Below are 10,100 nucleotides of genomic sequence, written 5' to 3' on the forward strand. Positions count from 1 at the left end.
GCCCGCCTGCTTGGTTCTCCCAACCCCAAGTCAACGTTACCTTCCTGCAGCATGCACAGGCTCTGTAAACAGCAATTCTGGGTGGCTGTTCAAGTAAGGTTGACTTAATTTCTTCCCTAGGGTTTGGTAGTAAAAGACTGAGTTTCCATTATTGCAAATAATGTAATCAATATTGTGGTCATGGTCATGAGCCCTAGACTGCATTTTGGATTTGGGCTTTACATTGGATACCTATAAATAGACTTACTGGGCCAAAGTTGGATAACTTTTCCTATAACTAATTTGGGCAAGTAATTCAGGGAAATAATTACTAAATTATTTTTCCAGAGGAAAGCAATTATTTTTCCAATTTATTTTTTTAGGAAAAATATTTGCTTAATTTTTTAAATAATGAAACATGATACACTATTATTATAGACTGCAGGTTAGATGACATTAACAGGCAGTGGGAGATGGACCAGGCTTTCAAAGGAGTTGGTACAAAAGATAAGGCACATCAAAGCTGTGGCTTGAAACAAATTGGAAGAGAGTCAGGCCTGCAGGCCTCCCTAGAGATAGATCGCAGCTTCAAATTGCAGTATAATCAGTGCCACCTGGTCCAGTGAGCCTAGATAAGGCATATTAGATGCATAAGTGGGTGGCCAGAACACCCTGACTCATACTCCCATCCTTTCCCCCAAATGCCTTGACCTTTCTTTGTTAAAAGTTATAAACTGAAGTAAGTTATGCCCACCTTATCACTTGGTACAGGTCTCACTTCCTTACAGGATCAATATTAGCTAAGCTACTATACATATAATCCCTTAAACTGGCCTCAGCTTGGTTCAGAGTGGCCTGATATGTGATCATTTTTGTGTGTAAAAATTCCCAGAAAAATCCAGAGCAGCAATGCACTTTCAGAACCCCTCCTATCTCTCTAAAGCTTTCTCTCACAAAACCTTTGCTACTTTTAATCTCCTTTGTCCTTGTATACATTCTTTAATCATCGAGTTGTGTGAACTCAGCATATCTGACATTTAACAGGTTGGGAGTCACTTCCCTGTGACAGCTTGGAGGCTCCACCAAGATCTTCAAGAGGGAATGAGTTTGCTTTTTTTGTGGCACCCCTCCACAAGTTGGAGGGAATTTTGGCTCAGTCTCATCTCAGTTTTCCTATCTGATTTGATCCTTCTGCTGGTGAGGAAGTGATCTCTCACATTAATGCTCTTAGCTCTTTGTGGCCCATGGTCTTTGCACATTTCACTCTTTTAGCTCACTGCAGGTATTAGAAGGAATGAATCACCTTTCTCTAACACGACTCCCTTTCTTGGCAAGCTGAGCTAAGAAAGATCCTATATCTTCTTGTCTCAGTTGCCTGGTTGCGCTATGCCTGGTGGGCACAGGTTGGATAGTTAAAAGCTATTAGAACATCTGCCACTTCAAGACTCCCATGAAGGGATTACTTGGCCATAGACAGAGCAGTGTAGGCTCTGCTAGGCTCAAGACAACTCCTGTGCATCTGCTAGGGTTATGTCTTATGTTTGTGCAACAAAAGGATAAAATTACTTCATCTTTTCCTGCACCTTAGATATTCTGCCCTGGTAGTTTCTGAGTTCTGGGGGTCTTGCCTGTAGTACTTTGTCTTCCTTCTGAGTCTCATTCTTCCTGTTGCTCAACCTCTTTTTCCATGCATCCACCTGCTAAATTACTCTTCTAGTCTCCTGAATGTCAGCTAAATGGGTCCTTTAAGAAAAAAGTTACAACCTTAATTTCTGAGGGTGATAAAAAACAGCTCTTAAATGTTACCAGCCGGCATGGTCCTAATTGACAAGAAAGCTGGGGTTAACTTCTCTCTATGGATTCAGGGAAGGGAACAAATTTTCCTGGCCACCTTTGAGAAGTTAACAAGAGTCCAGTGTTGCAAATCTTGGCCAACTGATAAATTTACTTTTGGATTCCAATTTGAGTTGATTTTTTTTGTTTAATTGGTATGGTTAAAACATCTCTTGTGCATTAGAATAATTCTTAAATTATAATTACAGGGTTAACTTGCACTTCTGTTGTTTCTGCTTGAACTAAGATAAGGATGCTACTCAAGGATACTTGGAGATCTATTGGTCAACCAGCCCTAATTAGAATGTAACCATTTATTTAAACTCACTCTGAGACCAAGGGAGAAAAGTGAACTAAGGACATGTTAAAATCCAAGCAGCTAGCAGCTACTAGATTTGTTACAGATAGAAACAAGTTTGTAAGATAAGAAAGAAAATATGAAAAATGTTATAAGTAGGAAAATATATTTTTGATGTGAGAGGATTTTGTATGATAAGGTTTTTGCCCTACCAGAATGGAAATAAAGATGGTGACAAAGGTAGGAGGTCCAACAATGTTGAGAAAAGCTTGTAGAGGGTGAAGTTTATAAAAAGAAATATGTATGTTTGGTTATTTTAAGTTTCTATTCTTATTGGTTTGGCTGAGCCCAGGCTATTTCTTCTAAACCTCCTTGTTGATTGAAGGAGACTAAAGGTCTATGGCCCTGACTCTCAGATCGTTAATCACTCTTCCCCTGGTCCTGTTCTCTCTCATCTGACCATCAGCAATGGTCCTTCTTTATTTTCTCTGTCTCCAGAATACTTTCTCTCTCTCTCTCTCTCTCTCTCTCTCTCTCTCTCTCTTTCTTTCTTCAGTAATAAAGTACACCTAAGAACAGAGATATATGCTTGCTAGACTTATAAAACCCCTTTTTAATTACCCATGGTGTCAGATTAATTGGATGACTGACAGACCAAACAGGTTTAATCAAGATTCCAGTTTCATTTGTAAATGGATGTGAGTCATATTGCATATAAAAAAAGGAAGCCTTTACACGCTTCTTAATTCTGTAGAATCATATTATAAATTTCAGTTCTCCTATGTGGGCCTCTTACAGAAAAAGTGATCACAAACCAGAACGCATTGGCAGGGATAAAAATTATCAGCCTCTTTCAGTGGGTCACAGTTTAAACATTTGTAACCCTGAGAGTGTTATGGATAAACTAGATCTTTATCACCAGAGATCCTCTAAAAGCTTTGATGAAAAAATAGACACAAGAGGGAGTTGCAAGGATTACACAGAGTCTATTCCTGGGCACTGAAATATCATCCTGTGCCATTACTGATTGCTCTTCAGAATTCATCAGTAGCCATGGCCAATTGACTTCCATTTTACCTTACCTTCAGAGACAGGCCAATTTTCACTGAACCAAAAGAAAGGAATGGTTGGTTTAAATCAAGGGAGGTGTGCACACCAGTAAGAGTGGGTAATCAAGCCAGCCCACCTTCTGGTCACTCTCCAGTCAGCAGCCACTTGTCTTGGAGCAGGGAACACTGGGGGATGTCCCAGCACTAAGGGGCACCTTGTTGCAGGAAGGGAAACTCAAAGTCAATCTCAAATTTCCTTACTTCCTTGGAGTGTATTCTTAGACACTGAGATCCTTTTGATTCCTAAACTGTAGGGAAGCATTGCTTAATCTTTTGCAACATCCAGACCTGGCCTGATCAGCCCCTGGGAAATGGGAATAACAGCTGCCAGAGAAAAAATGGATAAATCACAGCACCATTCCTCTAACATTCTGTTCTTTTACAAGAAAAGTTTACATGAAAAGCAGCTGTAGCAGTCAGAAGAGCAGTTTACTATAGTAACTAATACAGAGGCCCCAGAGGAGCCTGTTCTGTAGAGACAGCTATTCCAAAATTGAGATAAATCATCAGCCTAAACCTTCTTTAAATGTTCCTTGCTTTTAAAGGAGTGAAAGGGTTTCTCTCTCTTTACACGTATGCTATATTTTCTAAAATACTTTCTTGTGTTTTCCATTGTTAGGTTTTTGGTTCCTAAATACTGAGTTTTTTGTTTTTGTTTTTTTTTTGTATCAGGGATTGAACTCAGGACCTTGTGCTTGTGAGGCAGGCAGTGGAACCACTGGGCTAAATCCCTGGCCCCCTAAATACTGAGTTTTAAGAATTAAATTACATGTTGGCTTATAAAATGTTTTCAACAATCAGTTTGTGATTGGTTAAGTGAATAACTATGCATGATATAACCTATATATTTGAATACATATGTTTATAGTTGTTAAGTGAACAGCTATTATTTTAATTTATGATGTAACTTATATATTTGGGAATACATATAGTGAGTCAAGCTTTAAAGTTAAGCCTATATTAGTTTTGTTTTTGTTTGTTTTTTCCCTCTCGTTGAGTTTATTGGTACATATTAGGTATATAGTACAGTTACATTCATCATTGGGATCTTGTACCTTTACGTAATAGCTCTTGGTTCTCATTTTTTCCCCTTGTCCCTGCCCTCCCTTCACCCCTCTTACCCTCCCCATTTACAAACACTTTATTTCCATTTTTTCATATATTTTCCCCCTATTACCTTTCCCCTACCCTTTCCACTTTCCCTATACCTTTAGCCCTTTTCTTCCTATTTCACAATGTCAATTATATCATTAGGATCTTATGTACTATTCTAGTTTTTCACAGCAGAGAAACTATTCAGTATTTACACACATGTGACTTATTTATTTCACTTAGGAGTATATCCTCAATATGTATCCATTTTCCTATGAATGAATCTAATTTCTCATTCTTTATGGCTGAGTAGTATTCCATTTTATAGAAAAACCACATCTTCTTTTTCCAGTCTCCAACTGATGGGCAGATGGGCTGTTTCCAAGTTTTAGCTATTACAAACTGTGCCGCTATAAACATAGGCATGCATATGTCATTGTGATATGATTCTTTTAATTTTTTTGGAAAGATATGCAGCAGAGGGATGACTGGGTCAAATGGAACCTCTAGTCCCAGCTCTTTGAGGTATCTCCTTATTGATTTCCATAGTGGTTGCACCAGTCTGCACTCCCACCAACAATGGAGAAGGGTTCCTTTCTCCCCGCAACCCCGCCAACATTTGTTATTGTGTGATTTCTTGATAGCAGCCATTCTTTGTGGGGTGAGGTGGAATCTCAGTGTTGTTTTCATCTACATCTCTCAAATGACATGCTGCTTTTACTTCTTTGTCTGAGGAATGTCTGTTCATTTCAGATGCCCATTTTTGAATTGGGTCAAGACTATGTTAGTTTAATACATACAAAGTAACTAATAGGTGCTCTCTCTTATTTTATTTTATTTTTAAAAATTAAGGTAACAAATGTTTAATTTTGGAGCAAATTGAGGAAGTAAAGCAAAATAATATAATGATTAGGCAAAAAAGGTCTTAAATCATATGCACTGTATTACATCTTCACAAAATGATAACCAGATAAATACAATATACATTTAGACCTTGACCATATAAAATGATTAAGATTTTTGATATCTCTTTAAATTTGGTCATGCCATTTAAAAATTTGATCTACATCTATTGACTTTGATTAGATAAGCATATTGTCATTATATAAGTGAGATACATTTATGTGGTGGGTAATAAGTTTATTTGTGATCATTAACACTGTTTTCTAAATTTATTTTATTTTATTTTTGGTACTGAGGATTGGACTCAGGACCTTGCTCTTGCCAGGCAGCTGCAGTACCACTGAGCTAAATCCTATTTCCTAAATTTATTAGAGCTCTAAAGATGTCCTTAGTTGTTGTCAGTAGGCCTGTTAAAGGAGTCTAAAGTTTTTCCTAACAGCAAAAATTAAGTAAACATATGTAAAGATATGTATGTACCCGTAATGCTTATTAGTGCTGACCTGATGGTATAGTAAATGAATTTGCGTTACCCAAGTGTACAAAGATACAAAAATTAAGAATACACCTGACCATACTGATGACTTCCAAGATAAAGTTGTTTATGATGGTTAACTTTTCAGGATCAAACATCTGGCTTTCCCCTACTTGACAGCTACTTTGATGACATATACCCACCAACCCAACATGAGAGAGACAGCCAGGTGATACGGATGATTTTTCTGCTTATGATCATTATATAGTTGTGTTACAACAGTTAGAGGGACCTAAATAGTATGTACTCCAGGTAAAGTACATCTATAAACAAGTACATTCTATTTAAATGAAACTATTAAAAGATAACAAATTTAGGTAAAAGCTTCCTCATGTCACTTAACATTTTGTAATTAGATACAGGTAAGTGACTAAAAAGCTGTTTTATACTAAAATAGGAATTTACATATTATTTTTAGAGATAAAAAGCCTAATGGTTCTAATAAAATAATGTCAGATAATTGTTGTGCTAAAATGTTATATTTGCGCTTGATTTCAAAATCTCCCTAGAAAACTCTATAGCTGTCGTCTATTAACATTCTGTAGAAATGTGACTTCTAAGACAACCATGATTGCTAAAAAACAATACAGAATAAAACAAAAACAACCCACCAGTTCTCTGGCCAGACTTTACATGTCAAAGTGCTTATATCCAGATAAAATTATGATTGCTAAACTTACTTCTTCCATTTCAGTACCGGTGGAACTGACCTTCTGTGTTTCAGCAACCAAGGCTTAGAGGCCAAAGCTAAAAAGATATCTAGGCTAAGAGGGCAATCAATGTTTTGGCCCTGGTCCTGCAAGGCAATCAAGGACCCAAGACATGAGGGGACTTCTCCAAAAGAATTTTACAAGTCTGCTAAGTCACCCAACCTCCTGAGCAGGGATAATGTTGGGTTCCAGAAGACACAGTACAAAAAGGGAGAGTCATCAAAGAAGGAATCACCTTCTCTGCTTCTATGGGAAGCCATATGGTCAGGCAAGACCAAAACTAATCCTGGAAGGTTACACTGAGGAGATAAGAGGCTTTGTACAAGGTCCCAAAAATAATCTCCAAGGAGGACCCTTAATGAGAGAGAGAGAGAGAGAGAAATTAATTTTGATTAACACATATCTTACCTTAATTTGGTTTTAAACACCCAGGAAGAACGTTTAACAAAAAAATGCAAATAATAATAATGTAGGCTAGATATAGAAAGGGGACTCCAATGACTACACTGACCCCTGTTAGCAGTCTCCCCCTTACACCTATAGCTTATCACTATGATAGTTTAATGAGTCTAATAAGCCACAATGACAACCATAAAAGCTCAGCAAGAGTCTTCAAATTCCTTCTCTTTTGATAAGTAATTCACATAAGGTGGAGAAAGATCTAAAAACAATAGAAATGAAATGTATAGATAACCTCTGTGAATAAGCATATCAAAGACTTAGCTAACTACAATTCTTACTTCAATCCCATAAGAACAGTGTCTGGACTTGGCTCCTTTCCTCATTCTGCTTTTCCATTCTGCTTCTTAAGTTTGGGCTATGCATATTAAATTGCTTAATCAGCTTTGTCTCTTCTAGACCCAAGGCCATTCATCTACTGAAAAGGACACCTGACATGTTTCAAAGGTACTTTGGATAGAACCTCCTCCCTGACTGTCACCTACTATGCCAACTCCCTCCAGCATTAAAAAGCTGCAATAGTCTTCACCCATCTTCCCCTAATGGCAGACACCTCTTCAGGGGGGGAATATTATGGACAGCAAAGTTAGACAGAAATTAACAGGCAGCTGGAGAGGAACCAGGCCTTCAAAGAAGTCAGTGCAAAAGACACATCGAAACTGTGGCTGGAAATGAATTAGAAGAAAGTCAGGCCTGCAGGCCTGCCTAGACACAGACTGTAGGGCAATCAGCACCCCCTGGTTCAGTGATCTTAGATAAGGCAGCAGATGCATGAGGCATCAGAACACCCTGACTCAGACTCCTGTCTCTTCCCTGAATTGCCTTGATTATTCTGCATTAGAAGTCATAGGTAAGCTGAAGTAAGGGACGCTTACCATATACCTTTGCTACATACCTCATTCTGGGATCAGTATTAGCTAAGCTACCGTACTTGTAATCCTTTTGGCTGGCTTCGGCTTGCCTCAGGGTAGCCTGACATGTGATCATTTTTGTGTATAAAACACCCAGTAAAAGAGCCTCAGTAGCAACTAACCTTCGGGACTCCTGTCTCTCTAGAGCTTTCTCTCAATAAACTTCACTTACTCTTAATCCCCTTTGTCCTTATCCATTCTCCAGTTATCCAGAGACACGGACTTGGCACATCTGATCTCTAAAACAGATTGGAAGCCACTTCCCTGTGATACTATGATAGGTTATGATAAATTTATTATTTTTCTCTTTCATATTTTTCTAAGTTCAAAAACTTCTGTCCTCTGAGAGACTTGGTGGTAGTGATTGCATCAGTGTTGACTTTGTTGGGCTTTGGTATGAAGTTGGCAACTCATCAGAGCTCAAATTTAAACTCTTCATTGTTTGTATTTTCAGTTTCTCTCCTCTGGGCTGTTTTCTTTATCCCAAAAAATCAATAGGAAGACAGATAACAGAGGTCGTGCAGAGCATGGTGTGCTGTGCTGGTTGTTTGTCTAGAATAGAACACTGATTTTTTCATATCTTGTTGACTTTTCCAGCGTCTCATTTTCTTGATAGGTAGCTTGATATTTGTTCATTTGCTGAAGACTATGGCAGAAGTTCCCTTGGATAGACATTTCTTTAAGATGTTAACTGATCACATGTAGAAAGATGGCTCAAATGACGTGCACACTCTTCAAATGCACAGAAGCTTCCCTGGTGTGCATGGAATGTGTCAGCTTGATGAAGGCAAACAGTAGGACAGTGCTCCTCAAGTAGTGGCAGTTTTGCCACCCATGGGACATATGGCAATCCCTGGAGATACTTTGGGTTGCCCCAAGTGCAAACTGGGACCCAGTGGCAGTTCATGGGTAGATGCCAGGGTTGCTAAAACTCCTACAGTGAAGACTTCAGATCACCATCCCAACAAAGTATTATCTGGTTCAAAGCAGGTCCCGAAGCTGACAGCACTCTTGTTAGAATAGATCCTTAAGAGACTTGCTTTGGGTAGATTATCCTAGTGCTGTATGGGACCTCTGGCCAGGCCAGAGTCAGATGTGGGCTGGGATGTATAAGGGAGGTGAGGGCGGGTGAGGAAGGTAGGGTGCAGCCAGAGGGTAGAGTCCAGGGGAGGAACTTGGGTTAATGCTTCTGGGCAGCAGAAGGTGCTACAGGCCTTGATTGGGGAGGGTGTCCCCTGTCCTTCCAAGGGCATCCAACTGCAGCAGGGTGCATCGTCTTGGACAGATGATCTTCCCACCTCTACACAGATCCCTTAGATGCCTCCACCCTCTGCATGGTCTTTGGGCGGCATAATTGTGTTCACAGTTCAATTCCATATGTAAAAGGGATGCTTCACTGTGCCCCTGGGCATCCTTTCTCCATCCTTCTCCAGCTTCTGCGAGCCCCAGGAGGCCATCTCGGTGGACTCCGTTCTAGATTTCAGCTGGATGAGTGAGGCAGGATATGGGAGGGAGGAGAGGCAGGGCTGGGTATTTAATCTTCAGCTCCTTTGCTGTTGGTTGTTGCCCAAGACCCTCCCTGCCCAGTTCTGTCTTGGTCCTAGGAAGACAATGGTTCCCCTGCCCCTAGCCCTGGGTAGTGTGAAGGTTCATTTTATGTATCAACTTGGCTGCACCACAGTGTCCAGATGTGTGGTAATTCATTGTTCTGGAAGTTTCTGTGAGGATGCTTTTGAAGAGATTCCATTTGAATTAGTGGACTTTGAGTAAAGCAGATGCCTTCCCTAATGTGTGTGGGCCTCATCCACTCAGGTGAAGGCCTAAACAAAGCTAGAGAATGACTTTCCCCATGCAGGAGGGAATTCTTCACAGATGGCCTTGTGCTGAACCTTAAAATTGGCCCTGCAGATTTGGTCTTGCAGCCTCCATAAATGTATGAGCTAATTCCTTAAAACAAATATCTGTCTACATTCATTTCCTGTGGTTTTGTTTTTCTGGAGAGCCCTGAGTGATGCAGGTACCTAGTGACTTCCCTCAGTGTCCACTAGCACCTGTGTCATTCTGTTCCCTTTATTAAACACTCCTTGTCCTGGGCAGGGACTCTGTAATCTCAGGACTCTGGAGGGCTGAGGCAGGAGAATGTTGTATTTGAGGCCATCCTGTGCCACATAGGAGGACATTGTCACAAAGAAAAGATGGAAAGAGGGAGAGAGAGGGGGGGGTGGAGAAGGAAGAAGGAAGAAGGAAGGAAGAAAGGACGGAAGGAAGGGAGAA

Source organism: Fukomys damarensis, unplaced genomic scaffold (assembly GCF_012274545.1).
Source record: "Fukomys damarensis isolate Sample0158 unplaced genomic scaffold, DMR_v1.0_HiC HiC_scaffold_4, whole genome shotgun sequence".
Lineage (NCBI taxonomy): Eukaryota > Metazoa > Chordata > Mammalia > Rodentia > Bathyergidae > Fukomys > Fukomys damarensis.